Source organism: Monodelphis domestica, chromosome 3, assembly GCF_027887165.1.
Source record: "Monodelphis domestica isolate mMonDom1 chromosome 3, mMonDom1.pri, whole genome shotgun sequence".
NCBI classification, from domain to species: Eukaryota; Metazoa; Chordata; class Mammalia; order Didelphimorphia; family Didelphidae; genus Monodelphis; species Monodelphis domestica.
Window position 1 is genome coordinate 493,613,504 of NC_077229.1, and position 19,652 is coordinate 493,633,155.

General features: G+C 36.1%; 1 protein-coding gene across 5 annotated transcripts in view; it reads right to left on the bottom strand.

Moving 5' to 3' along the window:
- LHFPL2 (LHFPL tetraspan subfamily member 2) overlaps window positions 1-19,652 on the bottom strand; it is a 247,934-nt gene that overhangs the window by 121,124 nt on the left and 107,158 nt on the right. For all 5 annotated transcript variants that reach the window (XM_007486436.3, XM_007486433.3, XM_007486434.3 and 2 more), the window contains one exon: window positions 3,882-3,943. The gene's annotated coding sequence lies outside the window, so the exon portion shown is untranslated. The remainder of the gene's footprint in view (window positions 1-3,881; window positions 3,944-19,652) is intronic.

The window sequence follows — 19,652 nt, forward strand, 5'->3', positions numbered from 1 at the left end:
GTGCTCGAATTTGAACTCTGTAAGAGGACAAAAGTGTTGACTGAAAAGTTGTGCATAAACCTAAATCACTCAAAATTCAACAAGTTGTCACTAGCACTGACAATAGATTTGAGGCAACTTGGTACACTTCAAATGGAAATCTAGGGAAAGTGAAAAGGGTGACAAAATGTTAATGATATATCAAAGGATTCATGAACAAATTAAATTCAAATTTAAATGTCTATAATATAATAAGCATACATTTATATATACATATTTATATATATGAATGTGTACATGTTTGTTCAGTTATTTTTCAGTTGTTGCTGACTTTCTGTGATCTCCTTTGGGGTTTTCTTGGCAAAGATACTAGAGTAGTTTGCCATTTTCTTCTCCAGTTCATTTTTACATATGAAGAAACTGAGGCACATAGGGTTAAGTGTCTTGCCCAGGGTCACACAGCTAGGAAGGGTCTGAGGCTGTAGTTGAAGTCGGGAAGATGAGATTTATCACACACACACACAGACATGGATTTTTATTTATATAGTGCCTACTCTAAGTTTATGGGAGGAACTGGACCTACAATTTCATTGCCATAAGGAACTCTCTCTGCCAATGCAGTCAGCACATAACTTCTACTCCTAGTCATAAGACAATTGCCTAGACTAGTAAGAGGTTAAAATAAATGATCCTCTGACCATTGGAGTGAGTACTAAAACCCATGTAATCTCTAAACATTATGCCATACCGCCCTTAAAGTTTGGTAGGGAATATTAAATCTTTATCTTTAATTTTTTCCTTCCCACTTTTGAATATTTATAAATTTCTTTAAACACATGTTAATTGATTAAACATGAGCAATAGCTTTTATGTTAGGCATTTCTGTGACATGTTCTGCACCAAGGCTACAAGACTCCAATCATCTTTGAAACTTCAAAGTACTAGTAAATAATGTATTTCTGAATAATTCATAAATTATATATTTCCATTCAAAGATCTCATAATGCTTCTTTATAAACATGATTCATTTGTTATGACTTTTTCCTAATAATGATGTCCCTCCAATAAGGGAATTAAAGATGGTTCCATCTGTGACTTACTTAAGATTAGACAGTATACCAGAGGTATAACTGAGAAAGGGCAGCTAGCTGGCATAGTCGATAGAGTGCCAGGCCTGGAGTCAAGAAGATTTGAGTTTAAATCTGGCCTCAGAGACTTACTCGCTGTGTGACCCTGGGCAAGTCATTTAACCCTGTTTGCCTCACTTCCCTTATCTATAAAATGAACTAGAGAAGGAAATGACACACCACTCTAAGTATCTTTGCCAATAAAACCCCAAATGGGGTCATGAAGAGTCAGATATGACTAAAATGACTCAATAATAACAACATAACTCAGAAAAGAAAGCAGTGTGACTATTTACCAAGTGTACTAATTAGAACTGGTAAGCAGTCTGCTCTAAATATGATGTAAGGAAGAGATAGGTCCAAATCTTTCCAATATTTTTCTAGTTAGATTGTACTAAAGTCTCTTAACCTCTCTTGGCCTCAGTTTCTTCATTTACAAAAAAAAATGATACTACTATATTGGGTTGTTCCAAAGAACAAATGAGATACATATGTAAAAGCACCATGCCACCTCGAAATTTCGAAAGAAGTATCAAATCTAATTATTATTACCATGCCACTCTTCAATTTAAATGTAGTAAACCAGTCACCTGTACAAAGAAAGGCTATCTTTACTCATCAGATATTAAAAGTCCATACAAACTCTTGCCTGGACAAACTGTGACCCTAGGTCTAAGTCACCTATTTATACAGATTTAAACTTCAACAAAACTAAAATTAAAAAAAGAATTTTGGGGGGCCTGATCATTCACCTCTTTTCTGGTCTGTGGTATAATTTCATTAATATCAATTCTGCTAATTTGAAATTTATTAAACTACAGACAGGGTTTAAGCTAGAGTTACTCTTTTTGCTTCACAAAACCTTTCTTCATCAGTAGTGCAAATTAATAAAGTAATTTAAGTTTCAGAAGAACGGTTTGGATTTCTAGCATTATGAATATACTCATTTATATGATAATTACAAACATTCTTATTTATTCATTAAAACAAGTAGAAGTCCTATAAGAATTCACTTTCCTGTTTTGAGTTTTAATTGAATGTAATAATATTACTTTTACTTATAAATACTATGTAAATCCTACTGTTTTTCCCTTCAGTCATTCTGCATTAAAGTTTAAATGACCTTCCATGGAATAGTTTCTTAGTTAAGAAACACATATATCAGGCTGACATAAGAAAAAAAATCCCAAACAGCAACCAATGGGACTGAGAAGTTGGAGCACTTAATTTTCGTTGTCTGTTATTGCCCTCATTATTTTGGAACTGAGCAAGCATGAAGATAGCAAAATATTTACTCTCCATATCACAAGAGTGTCTTAAAGACCCATCAATTACTTTAAAAGGGCCAGAACAAGGGAAGTACAGGGAGAGGGGTAGAGGTCATGGGAGAATATAGTAGCAGTCCTGAAGTGTTTAAGCAAAATGGAGGAGGTCAATAGCATGGAGGATGATTCTCCCCTCAAATCGGCTTCAAACTCAAATTTGTTGACATAAATACAAAAACAAAACTCCACAGCAACTTAATCTAAGCCAGCTAATGGGAACTATTAGAAGAGCAAGTTATTATTATCAATAAAACAATTTAATGATAGAAAGATGGTTATACTCTTCCATTGTCCAAAGTCAAAGATCTAATTAATTCCAGGTTCTATTTCTGACCCTATAACTCCTGTGTATAATCCCAATTTAGAGAACTAAATTCTCCACAGAAACTTAACCCTCCCTCTTTTCAAAACATTATATGGAATGGTGCCTTCCCAAACAGTGGTGCACAGGCTGGCCAAAAGGGTTCTTTGGAAAAATAACTTTATTCAGCCTTGATTTCCACAAATATATAAGGAGTAGACTAATAAAGCCTTAATCCAAAATTTCACATTGGTTGGCTATTTCAAGTTCTCACTCAGTGAATCCTTTTAAAAAGAGTTGTCAATGAACAAAACTAAGTAATTTAAATTTGTCCTTTCTATTTTTCTTTATTTTTTTGGTGAGAAAAGAACCTAAAGGTAAGTAGTTAAAGGGAGACAAATTCAGGAGAATTCAGTATTCTGATTAGGGAGATAACAGTCCAGATAGACTCTGCCCTGATCAGACCACATGTGGAAGACTGTAAAGCCTTAGAAAAGAAGAGAAATGAGATGATTTCAAGTATTTAAAGGGATCTTATGTGGAAGAGAGATTTGATTTATTCTGTTTGACCTCAAAAAGCAAAATGAGGAACAAAAGGAAGAAATGAGAAAGGCATAGATTTTGACTCAGGGTAAGAAAAAATGTTTAACAATTAGATCTCTCCTAAACTGGAATGGGGGTGCCTAAGAGGTAGACCCTCCTTCCTGGAGGTCTTCAAGGAATGGCTCAATGACCACTTGGGTAAGCTCAGGTGTGGTTGGGTGTCTTGGCCTGAAAATCCCTTCCAACTCAGATTCTGTGATTTTGATGACTAGACAAGTAAAACAAAACAAAACAAAACAAAACAAAACAAAACAAAACCTTTTGAAGCATCATAATAGAATATGGTAGAACAAAATGCCCATTTATAATAGAACGATTAAAAATTAAAGAAAGTATTAAATTTCACTTAGGAAGCATGATTTCTTACAACTTCACCAAAGGCTCCTGATACTGATAATCCTAGTTAAAAATGTTGGTCTTTACTATTCAAGAGCTAGAAATACTGAAAATTAGCATCTATCTCTTCCATAAATTAAACTGCTTTCCAAATGCAAGTTTTTTGAAGCATCAACAATAGCTAAAGAAAACACAATTTCATTGACTCACCTATTAACATCCCACAGAAATACCAGGAAATCTAGGTGAATGGCTTCAGAAAAAAATGACACCTGGAGAAACAAATGAAAACAAAACATAAGGAATTTGTCATAAGGAAATACTAACCACACAATGACTATAGCCAGTTCCAGGACCAAGAGTTACATGCTTTGGTTATTGGGCTCCTCAGAGTAGTACCTTCCTTAGCATAGAAATGCTCCTTCATTGAAACACTGGTTTACTTCCCCAGGGGGCCAAACCACTGAGGGACTGGTAATAATAAAACAGGGCAAGGAAGAATGTGTAACCCATTAAATTATATACTTTCCCTTTTTCTTTAAAACTAACTTCAAAATACAACTTTTGTCCTCGAGGTCACTTTGTGAACAGATGGAAAGATTCCAATGGATGAAAAAATAAAATAAGGAATTAAATTGGAATCATATCAAGTAAGCAAACATTTAATAAACACTCATGTGCCAGATACTAAAACATTAATCCTGACAAAACTTTGTTTTCCTTTTCATTTAACTTTGTTCATTTTTTTCAAATGATTTTGTTCATTTAGTTTATGTCTGATTTTTTGTGACCCCATTTATGTTTTTCTTGGCAAAGATGCTGGAGTGGTTTTTCATGTCCTTTTCCAGCTCATTTTATAGATGAGGAAACTGAGGCAAACAGGGTTAAATGATTGGCCCAAATGATTGGCCACACATCTAGTAAAAGTCTGAGACCGGATTTGAACTCAGGAAGAGAAGTGCTCCTGACTCCAGACCCAGTACTCTATCCACTGCACCAAATTGCCATGCACAAAGAGAATATGATAAGCCTTGACTTATAATGGTCAGACTGAAAGGGTAAGAATAGAATCTGAAAAATAGGAATTCATCTAAAAATGGTAAGTCATAAACAAAGATCTTAGTCATTCTTTAGTGAATTTAGGTAACTAGGAAATTAAGCTCATAAAAAGGGGAAGTCACGTTCGGAAAAAATACTACATATTAAGCTATTTGTGGAATAAATAACATTTTTAATTTCATTGAGAAAAGGGATAGGGATATCCTAAGTATATGATGGGAATCAGAAAAATCCAGAGTAAAAATATTGGTGTTTAGCTTCCCAATCATTTAAAATCAATTTAATTTTGTGTGAAACTAAGATCCCCTTCAGAAAAAATAAAGAGCTCCAAAGAAGATATTAAATTAAGGAATTAATTCTATGTACTTTGTTATTTGTTTCAAGGAAGCTAATCTTTTTAAAAACAGTTTTTTCAAAGCTAATTACTGGATAAAGTTCAGCATTGATTCCTATTAGATTGTAAGCATCTTGAGGGTAGGGCCTGCACCAATCTATCTCTTATATCTCCAGTGCCTACCTCAGTATCCTGCACATAGTAGTCATAGAATAAATATAAATACTTTTGTTCCTGTTAATGGGAAATTATCTGAAAATATTATTGAAACAAGACACTAGAGAGATTCTAAATGGGCCTATTGAAGAGAGTTCTTGACCTGTCTGATCCATATTTCCTGACCTCTGAAAATTGAATGAATCACAAAATCATCTGAAATTCTACAGTATTAAAATCTGAAGATAAAATATTTGCAGTCTTAAAAACATACACATTCACAAATAACCAAAACACACAAACCCCTTGACTGATGAAACAAATACCATATTCATTATAGTACTAGAGCTATATTCAGCACCATCTCCAGCTCTGACTACTATTTGTTCCAAATTCCTAAAATAAAGTATGACAATATCTGAAGCCCAGAGAATAGTCACATTCAAGAATGGATTCACACTCTCGTGCCTGGGTGTTCTAACAACTCAATTCAACATGCATTTATTTGTCTGTTACATTTAAATATCCAGTTAACTCTTTCCCTCATTAGAGAAGACATCATTTGACAAAAAAAAGATATATGTACATATAAAACTATGTCTTATTTATTTCTATTTATAAATTCTTTTTCTGGAGGTGGGCATTTATAAGTTATTCTTCAAACATTATTTTTGTTGCTATACATATTGTTCTCTTGGTTCTGTTTGTTTTACTCATCATCATTCCATGTTTTCCCAAAACTAATCTGTCATTTCATAGATGCATTTATTAAACACTTGCAGTATGCCAATGAGCACATTGCCCATGATCTACCATCATCCTTTTGTGTGAGATTTCATAAATAAGCACACATTCTAAAGCCAGTTTCCCTTGGCTACCCTATCCCTTTGTGTAGCAGAGATCAAGTGTTTGGTATGCTTCACATCTATTTTTTTCTACACAAAAATTTTTATAATTGGCATCAATAACCTTTGCTCTATCCATTTACCAATGTTTTACATCAACAAATTGTAAGTGGGTCAAGTTGCAGTTGTTTTAATTGCATGCCATTTTCCCTCCTTTTTGTCCTTTTACATTTGTATTAATTTGGACCAGTGCTCTAGCAAGTGATGGTTTGTCAGGCTGACCACTGATAATGAAATTATTCCCATGGCAACAACAAGTTATTTATGAATGTGAAAATATAATAAATTCATTGTCTGGTAATATTATTTGCTACACACCATATCTAGGACCTTCCAATTATTTTATTGAAGAAAATGTTAAATATATAGAAATTTGAAGCTTCTTTATAGTCTACAAATCTTTGACTTCTCTAATTCTGTATTCATGAATCACTTTTTCCAACATTTTTTAAAAACCATTTTCATCTAGGACCACCTTTGGATTAAATTCACTGACTAGCAAAGTATATGCTGATTTAATTGCGAGGGTCATGTGCTTTTTGTAGGATGTCTCTATTACTTCATCCCCCACAACAAATTCTAGTAAATAAATTGCAATTATTTCCATAATGATATTATTATAAATACTTATCATGAGCATTGCCATATGAGATAGTCAAATGTCCCATGAAATTGTTTCTTGTTAGCTCTGGATGCATAATAAATTCAACTTGACCAATTCTTTTATTTATTTCTCCAAGGAGAATCTGTGAACTATTCTTCCATTTAGCTGCCATTTTCTTCTTCTTTTCAAAAATGTCAAGAGAGAGAGATGATACAGATTCTTTTAGTGATTATTCACTTATTGGTCATTGGACAATTTGGAGTAACGAGAGAACATCACACATAGCTACAGAATTAATACTGGAAGCATAACTTGTGAATGTTATTTCAAGTAGACAATGGACTAACAGGTCAGTCTCCTGGATGATACCTTCTGTGATGCAGGACTGGCATCTATTATGTAGATATGAAGAAAATTAAAATTAAACATATAAGAATTTTGTGATTTCATGTATGTATAATCTTTTTCTTTGTATACAGGAATGCTTTATTTTGTTTTATAAAATTGGTGATTAAAAATTAAATTAAAAAATTTAAGTAGCAAAAGCTAAATAAATGTTTCTAAGATGGCACAAGAAGTATGCGATTCTTAACCATCTTTGCCCCATTTTTTCACCATGCTCATATCAGGTCTGTAGAAATAAAAAAGAGCCTATGAAGTACTGAGGGCTATTTTCAATTTTTAATTTGTTGCATGGAAAGAATCCATTACCAGATGGTCAATCTATGCATGATGGGGCTTGCTGTACTTTGCTAGCCTGGACTTGGGAAAGGAAAGAGTAGATTGTTTGAGAATAATGTACATACACAGTGAGAGCATCTTTGATAAAAAATATATATTAGAAAAGAACAAGCAAACTTTCACAGCAATATTCCAATGCATACAGCTAGGAAGCGTCTGAAGCTAGATTTGAGCCTTCTGTTTCTAGGCCTAAATCTCAACCTATAGATCCACCCCCAATGAGATTCATTTTCAAAAGTTAAAATTTTTTTTCTCTTTAAATTTAAGTTAATTTACTTTGCTTATATATATTTTTAACTTCTGTTAACACATGTTTAAAAAAAAAACATTAAGCACTTTCTATTTGCAAAGCACTCTGCTATATCATGAGGAAGAGAAAACTAAAGGGAAACATGAGAGCTTTCTTCACCTATTTAGTGGAGATTTTCATGGTCCTGTCTAGTTCTAATCAATCAATCTTGTCCATCTTGTCCAACCCATTCTCTTGAGGGATTTATTTGCCTTCTATTGCTTTGGAAAGCTGGACTATAATCAATGGGTGGAGATTACCAAGAGAAAGTTTTGGTTCAAATAAACCATGGTTTTCTAAGACGTAGAGCTGTACCATTGTAGAATGGACAGTCCTTCAAAGCAGTCAGTTCTACATTACCACAAATAGGTAAGTGGAGAGCAGGTGGCCATCATTTAGGGATACTGCAGAAGTGATTCCTCACTAAAGGAGCTATCTGGGCTTCCTTCCAATGCCAGCATTCTCTGACTCTATGTCTATTGCCAAAGCTCACGGCTCCCCATCACCAACAGATCTTACTAAGAGTGTAGCTCTTGGGACTTGAGGTTTTGAAAACTTCAGAAATCTTTGTGTATTTCCTTCTATTTGGTGCATTTTTTTAGAAATCTCAACCATTTGGCTATTAAGATAGCCCCATCCAATGTTTATTCATAGAATCAAAGAACAGATTTAGAAATGGTTGAGGAGATTTCTAAAAATATGCACCAAATAGAAGGAAATACACGAAGATTTCTAAAATTTTCAAAACCTCCAGTACCAAGAGCTACTCAATGCTTTCAAGAGCCTGGACACCTACAACACTATCTATAGTAGAGATGTCAAATAGGCATCTGCCTGAAACTAGATTAAAATGTAATTGGGAAATATTTAACCAAATAACTAACAATACACTGGAGCACAGGTAGTGTTAATATGTGGCTTATTAAGTCAATATCCATCTTATGGATAATGGCCCCCATTTTATTTGAGTTTGATCCTGTTGGACTTCACCAACCAGATTAACTAGATAATGGTCCATCCAATTCGTACCTAATTTTAAACTATGGGATACACATTTCTGAGCAGAGTATGAATTATTATCTGAGAAATCCAAAATAACAACACACCCATTTCTCAAGAGTTTAAACTATTCATTCACTGAAGGATAGCTGTTAAGCCACTAAAGATTTGAAGGGAATGACATGTGGGTATTGGGTTTCTTTTTTTAATTTTTCTAACAACAGAAAGGGAGGTTGTTCAAACCTCTTCATAGCCTTTGTGAGAACTCATGGGGCTTTCCTTGCACTTTCACTCTAAGAATTGGGGGCTACAGTCTGCTTACCATGGTCCTAAAGCAATCATAATGAATTAATTATGTGGTAAAATTAACTAAAACAATTCCTAAACAAGAGTCAATATTTGGTTTATGATGAAAGTTTTAGTTATTCTTTAGGAAAAACAAAATACCTCCCCCCTCCCCGCCTCAAATCTAAGCAACTCGTCCAGAACTGATCAGAAAGTTAAATTTATGTTGACTATGAAATGTCTAAGTCAAACCTATAAAGTCCGTGTGCCACCATGAGCCACAGCTTAGATTTGATTCAGCAGGCACCGTTTCCCCTTCCCAAATAGGGCACCATATTAATTTTATGAGAACTCTCTTGTGTCAGTAACCAAGAATTTCAGGAAATCAGAAAAGTTATCAGTAGCAGTAAATCAGAGGTGCCAGAAGTCTGAGAACATGAAGACGAGAAGAAGAAAATGAGACCAGTTAGGAAGCCTATAGTGGGAAGTCTTGCTGACCCAAGAGCTGTCCCTAAAAACATCTTTCTCTCTTGTCAATAAGACAATGCATGAGTGACTATAGTAAGTCTCTTTGAATACCAGAAGAACATTGGTACTTCACAAAACAGAAGTAAATATGGTACTTGTCAGAGGATGGAACATCTAAGTTTGACAAACAAGTAAACACAGGCAGACAGCCTTGTGTACCATATCCAAGACTGGTGTGTGCTATGGAAAACATAGGTGGCAACAGTAAATAATACCCTTGATTGAAAGTGTTGACAAGCTTTCTTCCGGTTTGACATCTATTCGCTAGCAGTCTGCATTCCAAATCTGGGCATAAACTTTAAGTACTTACAGACCAGTGTCTGAGGCCAGATGCTGAGATCAAGCTAAGAACAAAGGAAATCTAATTAATAAAAAGACATTTTAAATGGGTAATGAAACTATCTGGCCCAAGCTGTGTGATGGGAGTGGAACCTCTTTGCCCCCCCCCCCCCCTTGCTGTGAAGATATGCATACTTTTAGAATACTCAAGACTGGACGTTTCCAAGAGTCAGGAGCTGTTTGTTTAAGTAGCTTTGTCCACAGCTTCATGATATTTCTTGCAATAATACTCTAAGGCAGGGGTTCTTAACATTTTTGGTATTGTGAATACTTTTGGCAATCTGTTGAAGTCTCCAGATCTCTTTTTCTCAGGGTCACGTTTTTAAATGAATAAAAGAAAATGCATGGGATTACCAAGAAAGCAATTATTTTGAAATGAAAGTTATTAAAAAAAATTACAGACTCCAGGATAAGGATCACTGTTCTAAGACGTTCATCAGGATTTTAAGGAGACAACGACTTTTATATATCTAATACTTTTTTAAAAAATTTGAGCTTTGCCCAACTCAAAGGATAATGTTAGAGGGAAGCTAGGTGGCTCAGTTGGCTGAAAGTTGGGTCTAGAGACAAGAGGTTCTGCATTCAAATTTGTTCTCTGACACTTCCCAGGTGGCTGACCCTGGGCAAGTTGCTTAACCTCCATTGCCTAGCCCATATCACTCTCTTGCCTTGGAACCAATACACAATATTAATTTTAAGATGGAAGCATAGGGAAAAGAAAAAAGTATAATGGTATATAGATATTGTTACTCCACCATGGTCACAAATCATTGGTCCAACCTAGTTTTTTTGGTGATGGGTGGACATTCAATCTTTGTGATCCTTATTTTCTTCACCTATATAATATGGATTTAAATAACCTGAGGTTCTCCTTCAAAAAGGGCAGGTAGATGATCTAGTGGATAGAGGGCTAGGTCTGCAGGTAGGAAAACCCAACTTTGACTCTACTCTCAGACACTAGCTGGGTGACCCTGGGCGAGTCACTTAACTCAGTTGGCCTCAGTTTACTCATCTGTAAAATGAACTTAAGAAGGAAATGTCAAACCACTTCAGTATCTTTGCCAAGAAGCCCAAATCAGGTAAGACCCAATTGAATAACAAAAACTACTCCTTTAAAAGCCCTATCCTGATCTCAGTAAGGCATGGTGGTTAAACTCTGTAAGATTCTGTCATGTTAGAAAGAATTCAAGCAAAGTAGAGGCAACGTTACTCTGTTTTCTGACCACTGACTTTGCGAAATAGAGAAGGGCTCACCACCAGCGAGTTGGTCAATAGGTGATGAATTCTTTGTCCATGGCAATACCTATAAACCTTCTTGACAACTTCCCAAATAGGAAAAATTTTGCAAAATTTTCTGTAGTAGAGGACTGTAGTGAGGACTAGGTTTTTCTTCTTTTTGTTTTTTTTGCAAAATCATTGACTTCCAAGAGAAATAACAATATTTCTACTGACATGTCAAGTATTTACCACATCGTCTCATCCACTGGGGACTGGGCAGTTGCAGAATGTAAGGGCTCACCTCAGAACAGTGAACTGAGAAAAGACTCCATGTTCATTGGCAAGAACAACAACACAGATATTTCAAGGAAGCAATACCATTTAATAAAAATTGCCCCCAAACCATAATGCATATTTATAAACCTTTTAAAAATAAGGATTCATCTGAAAATTAGAGAGTAAATGAACCCACAAAACTAGAACCAAAACTATATATGGAAATTGCCAAAACCTTTCATGGGGCTTAATAACAAAGTGATTGTTCCCATCCCTAATATGTATACTTCTATAAGGGTATCATCCAAAGTAAATGCTACTTAATTTAGAAGAAAATCATAACATGTGAGGGTAGGTTTCTTCTTCTCCCCACTCTAATGCCATCTTGAGAAGTGAGGACAGAAATGACTTCTTTTCATCAAGATTTCAGTCATTACATCTAAGTTCTGGCTGACTGAAAACCAACAATCTCTCTCTGCCCTATGTGGCACAGAATAAAAAAGAATTTTTATAAACTCATTATAAATGACTGGGAAGACAGGCTTATTTGGCATTTTCAAAAACTGGTCCATCAATGTTGAAGGACAAAAGGATGGGAGAGATGGTCAGGAATGGGCACAGGACTCATCAAGAAGGAGACATACTCATCAAGAAGGAGACATCTAAGGAAAAAAAATTGAGAAGAAATCTTTAAAATACTTCCTACTGACATGTCCCTTTCTCAGTGCCTTCTCTGCTGGAGAGCAGCTAGATGGCATTGTAGATAGAGCAATGGGAAAGACCTGTGTTCAAATCCAACCTCAGACACTTGTTGTTTGTCCTGTTTTTAAAGAGCACCAATGACATCATGATATTGTGATTAGGGTATAGTGTTCTCCTTTGTAGCTAATCAGTCAGTTCAGAAAGTTCTAACACAGGTTGGGCAAAAGTAGTTCATTAGAACATTTGGGATGGGGAGGAGTAGGAAAGAAAAGGGGAGCATGGATTGCAAATGTCTGAAAGTAAATATTAAGAAAATTAACTGGAGAAGGAGATGGCAAACTATTCCAATATCTTCACCAAGAAAGCACCAAATGGGATCACAAAGAGTCAGAAACAACTGAAAAAGTCTTGACAACAACAACAATAATAGCTAACATTTATATAGCACCTACTATATGCCAGGCACTGTGCAAAGTGCTTTATCATTATTCTTTCATTTGACCCTCACAACACTTTGGGAAGTGGGTACTATTATTTTCATCATTTTATAGATGAAGAAACTGAGGCAAACAGAGGTTTTTTTTTTTTTTAAACCCTTACCTTCTGTCTTGGAGTCAATACTGTGTATTGGCTCCAAGGCAGAAGAGTGGTAAGGGCTAGGCAATGGGGGTCAAGTGACTTGCCCAGGGTCACACAGCTGGGAAGTGGCTGAGGCCGGATTTGAACCTAGGACCTCCCGTCCCTAGGCCTGGTTCTCAATCCACTGAACTACCCAGCTGCCCCCCCAGAGGTTGTTTTTTTAAATGACTTACCAGGGGTTACAATTAGTGTCTGAAGTTAGATAAGAAGAAAAAAGTAAAAAGCAAAGAGCTTAATTGGGTTTCACACTGACCAAATTTATCTTAAAGAGATGTATTAGCATGAATGGCTCCTCAGTGCAATTGGATTTTTAAATCCTCAATTGTCAGGAAAAGAAAAACTTTCTGTCACAAAATAAGAACATCAGAGACAGAAAAGAGAGATTGGAGTTAAATTTAGATGAGATTGGAGTTAAATTTAAAGGTTTATTTTCAAAAGAGAAAATCACTGGTTGCCTTTAAGTCTGCAATTAACTTTAGCTTAACTAAAAAGCGACCCAAAATAAATGAAGTAGGGAAGACTATACTCCAAGCCCTTAAATCTAGGAGTGTGATTTTGGATAAGTCCCTTGACCTCTCTGGGTCTGTTTACTCCTCTATATAATGAAAAGGCTAAGTTACATGATTACTGAGTACTCTTTGCAGCTCAGAAATTCAATGCTGCTAAAGTTTTATAGATGCCAAGACCCAGCATGCCACGCACATTTGTGCACAAAAACATATACATACACATCTAAGCAACAATGCAATTAAACAAATATGATTAGAAATGCTATTTTAATTTTTAAAAAGATTATTTTGCATTACATAGCAGTGAAATACTCAACACAAATGAATCTTGAGGGGAAAATCCTGATGTCGTTTTCTTTTATAGTCTGGAAGTGCTTATACACATTTTTACTTTAGACTCAGGACTGTCTGAGAATTTTTACTGTGGACTCTTTAATTTTTCATAATGGAAGAGAAAATATAAATAATCCTAGTTGCCTTACTGGACAAAGAGGACAAATCTTCCTAAGACCTCCCACATTACTTCCCTTAAGATATAAGAAAAAACCACTCCATGCTAAGGAACCAGAAGAACAATCTCCATACTTAATTAATACCATAACTCTCTATTTACACAGCACCATTCTCTAAGGAACTCACGCACTAGACTCATGCTATTCCTTTCCAAATAATTTTTGCAAGATTCCTATGTGGGATTCTTTTTCAGATGAGAGTCAGGTGTTTCAATGTTACTGAATTTCAAAATAGGTCTTATTTGCATAACACAAGCACTAAATCAAGAAAGAAATGGCAAGTTAGACAAGAAAGGATTTAAAAGTATTTTTTAAAGGGGCCTCACATTTCTTTCGGCATCATCCCTTCTCCTTATATGCAAGAGAAAAGGGCACTGTCATATTGGAGAACTATAAACCCCATTCAAATTTCTGGTCTTCAGAGAGTTTAGCTGATTTTTTCAGACTGAGGAAAACCCTATTTCAATGAATACTATTGTGACTGTGAGAGATAGTTTGGTATCAAGAGTTAACCTTGGAGTCCATGAGAACTGGGTTAGTGTTGTTGCCTTTGATATAAATTGGCTGTGGATCTCTGGGTTAAGTCACTTAGCCTTGAATTGCCTCAGGCTTTAAGTCAATAAATTGCAAAACTTGCTCACGGGGAGAAGTTTAATTTGTCTAACTAAAAAAAAAGGTGATGGTTAATACTGAATATTTCTTTCTTGCTTTCTATTTATTAAAGTTAATAGATTCAAACTACAATAATGTATCCTAAGTATATAGTATGTATCAGTACAGTATATCTTAGTATAGAAAATGATATTACTGATCCATTAAGACTAAGGCTTATGGGGTTTGTGCTATTTTCTCTTAGTCATGGATATAATTGGCCCTCTCACACTCTGGATAGGTGTTTCCTCTCCAGGGAAATCTCAGTTGCAGTCTCTGTCTTTATCTTATTCCTACATTCTAGCCCCATCTGTAATTGACACTCCCCCATTGATTTTGATATTTCTTCCAGTGCTCTGCAAAGTGCTTTACACACAGTGGGCACTTTAATGAGCATTTTCTGAATGAATCATTCTCTTTACGACCAGCAGCACACAATTTTGAGACAGATGTCTGGGGTTAGAAGTGCAGTCTGTAGCAATAGAATGCAGTGAAGCCCATATGGGTACTGAACCCATGACCTTGGCCTCATTAACACCATGCTCTAACCAACTGGGTTAACTAGCCACAGGTTCTCCAACCATATACTTCAAACACATTTTTTAAGCAGAAACACAACAACTAAAGAAGGGCTGAATATAGTTTCCCTTAGTAAGGGGATTTAAATTTTTTATTAATAGCTAAAACATTTAGCAGCAAGTTCAACTGCACTCAGTGGAAAACAACTCACACCTAGTTTAGTTGTCAGTTCTTTTTCGAAGCTACAAATTCTTCTTGTTAGAAGATATTGATGCCTCAGTGAAATCTCTGGGAAAAAATGTTTAATCAGAAGCAATTCTGTCTATTAGTTTTGGCTTCTTTACTTTTGTTTCTCTATTATTCAAGCTTACATGGAAATAAGATAATTCTGCCTTAGAAAGTTCTTAGGTTTCCACTGCATAATGCTAAGCCAAATCTATTCATTCAATGAACATTTCACCTTGGTCAATACTCCCTACTTATCATTTTAACTGGAAAGAAAGTAGAATGAGAAAATGAATTAGAAATAAAATGTTGTATGTTTGTATGTACCCTTTATCATTGGGACAAGGAAAGATCGTAAGGCATTCACCAGTGAGTAGAACCCAAAATGTCAGGGCAGCTGATCGGTTTTCCTCTAAAGATAAATTGAGAATATAACAATACATTTCGGGTTCTAGGTCACTAGAACCTAACCTAGTGATTCTGGGGCCATTTTGATCTTATTATGTCTAGTTAAACTTATCAATTGTTTGAATACATAAGAGAAACAGAAGAATTAACTACGTAGCATACATTTTTATAAAGACAAACTAACAGAAAAATAGGGCACTTATAAAGGTCCAACAAAGCCATAAAAATATCTTTCCTACATCCCCAGTAAAAAAATTAAATGGCTATCGTACTTTGGCTCTGGCTTCCCTGTCTCTTGGGTACCTCCCACAGCTTCCAAGAGTTCCCAACTCCAAGCCTACATGCTCTTCTTACAGGTGCTTACAAGCCCATAAGGTGGTATCTCCTTGAGGTCAGCTGAAGGAAGGGAAACCGGTTTGCCACTATGTGGTAGGAGTTAAAAGTTGGATCTGATTTTGCAGATGGAGGAGTAGCTTGCCCCAGGGACACTGGGAATTCAACAGCCACGGAGAAGTATGTTAACTGTGGTTTTGTTCACCACAAAGAACCTTTTCTTTGGTTTTTTAATTTTTGTCATTCTAGGTTCACTTGTGGCCAGACTATTTTAAATCCTGCTGCAGACAATCTTTTTTAATTTTTCAGACTTAACAGTTTCGTTCAGCATTGCAACCAGCAATGTCTTTGCATTTATAGAGCATTTAATGTCAGCAGCCTCATCATTGCCAATGCAATATTTCATGTCTAGCGCAATCCTTTGGAAATTATTTTTTAAACACATTCAGTCAAGTCAGCTCCATGTTAGGCAAATGTTGCCTGGTTTTTTTTTTTTGTTTGTTTGTTTGTTTTTGCCATAAAAGTGTCGTTTCTGATGGGCTAATTTCACCGTTCCTAAATGACAAACTCTCTTCCTTCTTCCTACTCATTCCACTGTTTTGCAGGCATGCAAAACTGAGAGATGCATTCTCCTCTAAAAATGGAGGACATATATTAAGAAATTAAAGGACAGCAAAAAAATATCATGAAGACCAACTTGCCATTCATTAGAAGTCAGCTCTTAGAGATGAACATTTGTTTCATGCTTTGTATCTCCAGTGCCGGCAAAGTCCTGGGGATATAGTGGGTATTTAATAAATAAATGATTATTGCTTGCTTGATTTTAATGACTTGGGAGAACCATGTCCTAAATTTGTACCTTTTTTTTAAAGGAACAAAGTCTTTCTCTCTTCCTTCCTTCTTCTATCTTTCTTTGTTCTCTCTCTTTCAAAATGTCTACAGAACTACATGCCATGGAAGGAGACTTTAGGAGATTGCCCATGGCCTCCTGGAATTTTTCAATGAAACTTGAAGGGGATGTTTACCTGACCCCAAATGTTATCCTAATGGAAACTCTGTTTTTAATTCTTTGAAATCTTCTCTTTCCCTTTTCTTGTCATGCCCGCTGGGAAAGAAGGCAAAGTACAGCTGTTGGCTTGACCTCAAATAGCAAACACCGAGATAATCGAGGTCTAATATTTTCTCAAGAACACAGACCAAGCCATAAAAGTATTCTTTCCCCTCTGGTGTGGTTCATTTTTTCTGGGGGATTAATGAGAAAGAAACAGCAATTAATTTTGTTGGTAATGCTGTGGGGGGGGGGTGTAAAAAAGTGAAAGAAGAAATGGGTTTTATTCCTTCCTTTTTAAAAAGAAACCAGAGAACAGAAAGATCTATTACATGGAGAGAGGAAGAATGCATACTAATATTTTCAGTACGTATTTACTGCCAATTAGAGATCCCAAGTGAAAATGTCATGTCTTTATGTGTGGCACAGAGTGGCTTGAACCTGAATAGACCAGACACAGGTAGCTGCTGGCATTTTATCAAGTGGTGGATCAATAAAAGAAGGGTCCTAGCATCATGTTTTTGGCAGCTTCTCTATTGGTTTCCTCTCTGAAGTCATTTGAAGAGACTATTTTAAACCTGAGCAACCTTATCCTAGGAATAGAAAGGGACAGAAATTAGAAATTCAATTTCCTACCCCAAGGCAGGTTGAGCATCTTGAGATAAATAGCCTTAGTGTCACAGGATGCTAGGGTTGCAGGGGACCTTAGAGGCCAACTAGTCCAACACCCTCATTTTCTAAGCCAGGAAGCTGAGTTATAGAGAGGTTAAGTGATTTGCCCAAGGTCACATGGTCTCCTATCAACACTTTCTAATGTTCTAGGAAATCTTTCTCAAGGATCATTCAGGGATAGTCTTACTCTCCTGTCCCTTGAATGGATGTGGCCAAGAAGACTGTTCCCTCACTTCACCCCAGCATCCACATCTCTAAATATGTTCATAACTCTCCCATTATTCCTCTTAAAATGACTACTATTACCATTTGATCAATCATCAAGCCTTTATATAGTGCTTACATTCTTCCAGATACTGTGTTAAGCATGGGAAGAAGGAACGTGGGAAGGAGAGAGGAAAGAAAGATGGAAGGAAAAAAGAAAAGGAGAGAAAGAAAGAAGGAAACAGAGAGGAAGGTAGGAAGGGAATAAGGAAGGGGGGGAGAAAGAAAAGTAGGGAAAGAAGGAAGGAAGAGGGGAAGAAAGGAAAAGAGAAAGAAGAAAGGAAAGAAAGAGGGAAGGAGAGAGTAATGTAGGGAAGGAGGAAGGAAGAGGGGGAAGCAAGGAAAAGAAGAAGAGGAAAAGAGAGAAGGCAGGGAAAGAAGGAAAAGAGGGAAATGAGAGAAGGAAGAAATGAAGGAACAGAAGAGAGGGAAGAAGGGAAGGAAGGAAAAGAGAAAGAAGGAGGGAAAGAAAGAGGGAAGGAGAGAGTAATGTAGGGAAGGAGGAAGGAAGAGGGGGAAGCAAGGGAAAGAAGAAGAGGAAAAGAGAAGGCAGGGAAAGAAGGAAAAGAGGGAAATGAGAGAAGGAAGAAATGAAGGAACAGAAGAGAGGGAAGAAGGGAAGGAAGGAAAAGAGAAAGAAGGAGGGAAAGAAAGAGGGAAGGAGAGAGTAATGTAGGGAAGGAGGAAGGAAGAGGGGGAAGCAAGGGAAAGAAGGAAAAGAGGGAAATGAAAGAAGAAATGAAGGAACAGAAGAGAGGGAAGAAGGGAAGGAAGGATAGGAGAAAATAAGTATTTATTAAGCACCTCCTATGTGTTAAGTGCTTTACAAATATTACTTGAAAATAAAGGGGAAAAGCCCAGTGTGCCATCATTCACCCATTCATTCATTCAACAAATCTTTTTTGAACAACCACTACATACAAAGCACTTTGCCCAGTTCTTTGAGGAATATAAATATGCATAAAATATAGTCCTTATATTTCAAGAGGCTACAGTATGCCTCTAGGGAGATAAGCAGTAAGGGCAAAAAACCCCTCCAAAACCTAAAGTATTATATGATAAATAGGATATGGGAATTTTAGAGGTGAAACTGTTCAAGGTTATGGTCATACATCAGTACAGAGTATATACATTTGGCAAGGAAGTCAGCAGTAACAACGGGAGATAAACTGACTTTGACAGAGAAAGATGCAGAAACTGTGTTAAGACAAAATAAAAAGGTCTCTTCTGTCTCGAGGTAGATGGTCTGAACACAGATTAGATCTCATTTGTTTCTCTGACTCCATTAGCCAGACTACTCAAATAACTGCTGTCTTAGACTAAAATCTTCACGGCTTCCAGGAACAAAAGGCACATGGATAAATCACATGAAGCAATGATTGCCCTTAGTGCTCAATACATATTTATTGACTGACTGATTGATCTCTGGAAAACTCCTAAAATAGCTATTTGGAATCTAGTTATGATACTTCTGAAGAAATGTATTACATATATATATGTTCCCCCCCCCCCCAATCTAGAGCCCTCTTATGCTAGTCATTTCCCTCAGATAGAATTTGGGTAAAAGGTTGACATAAATCAGGAACTTGTTACAAGGTCAATGAAACTGGCTCAATAATTGAGTTCAGTAAATGAGGTTTATTGGGATCAAGATGTCAAAAGTTAGGTCATTGTGTAAGAATCTACATTCTTAATAGAAGCCATGAAGTGGAAAAGTGCACACATGTTTTTTTTTTTAACCTTTTCAATAATCACATGACAGATTA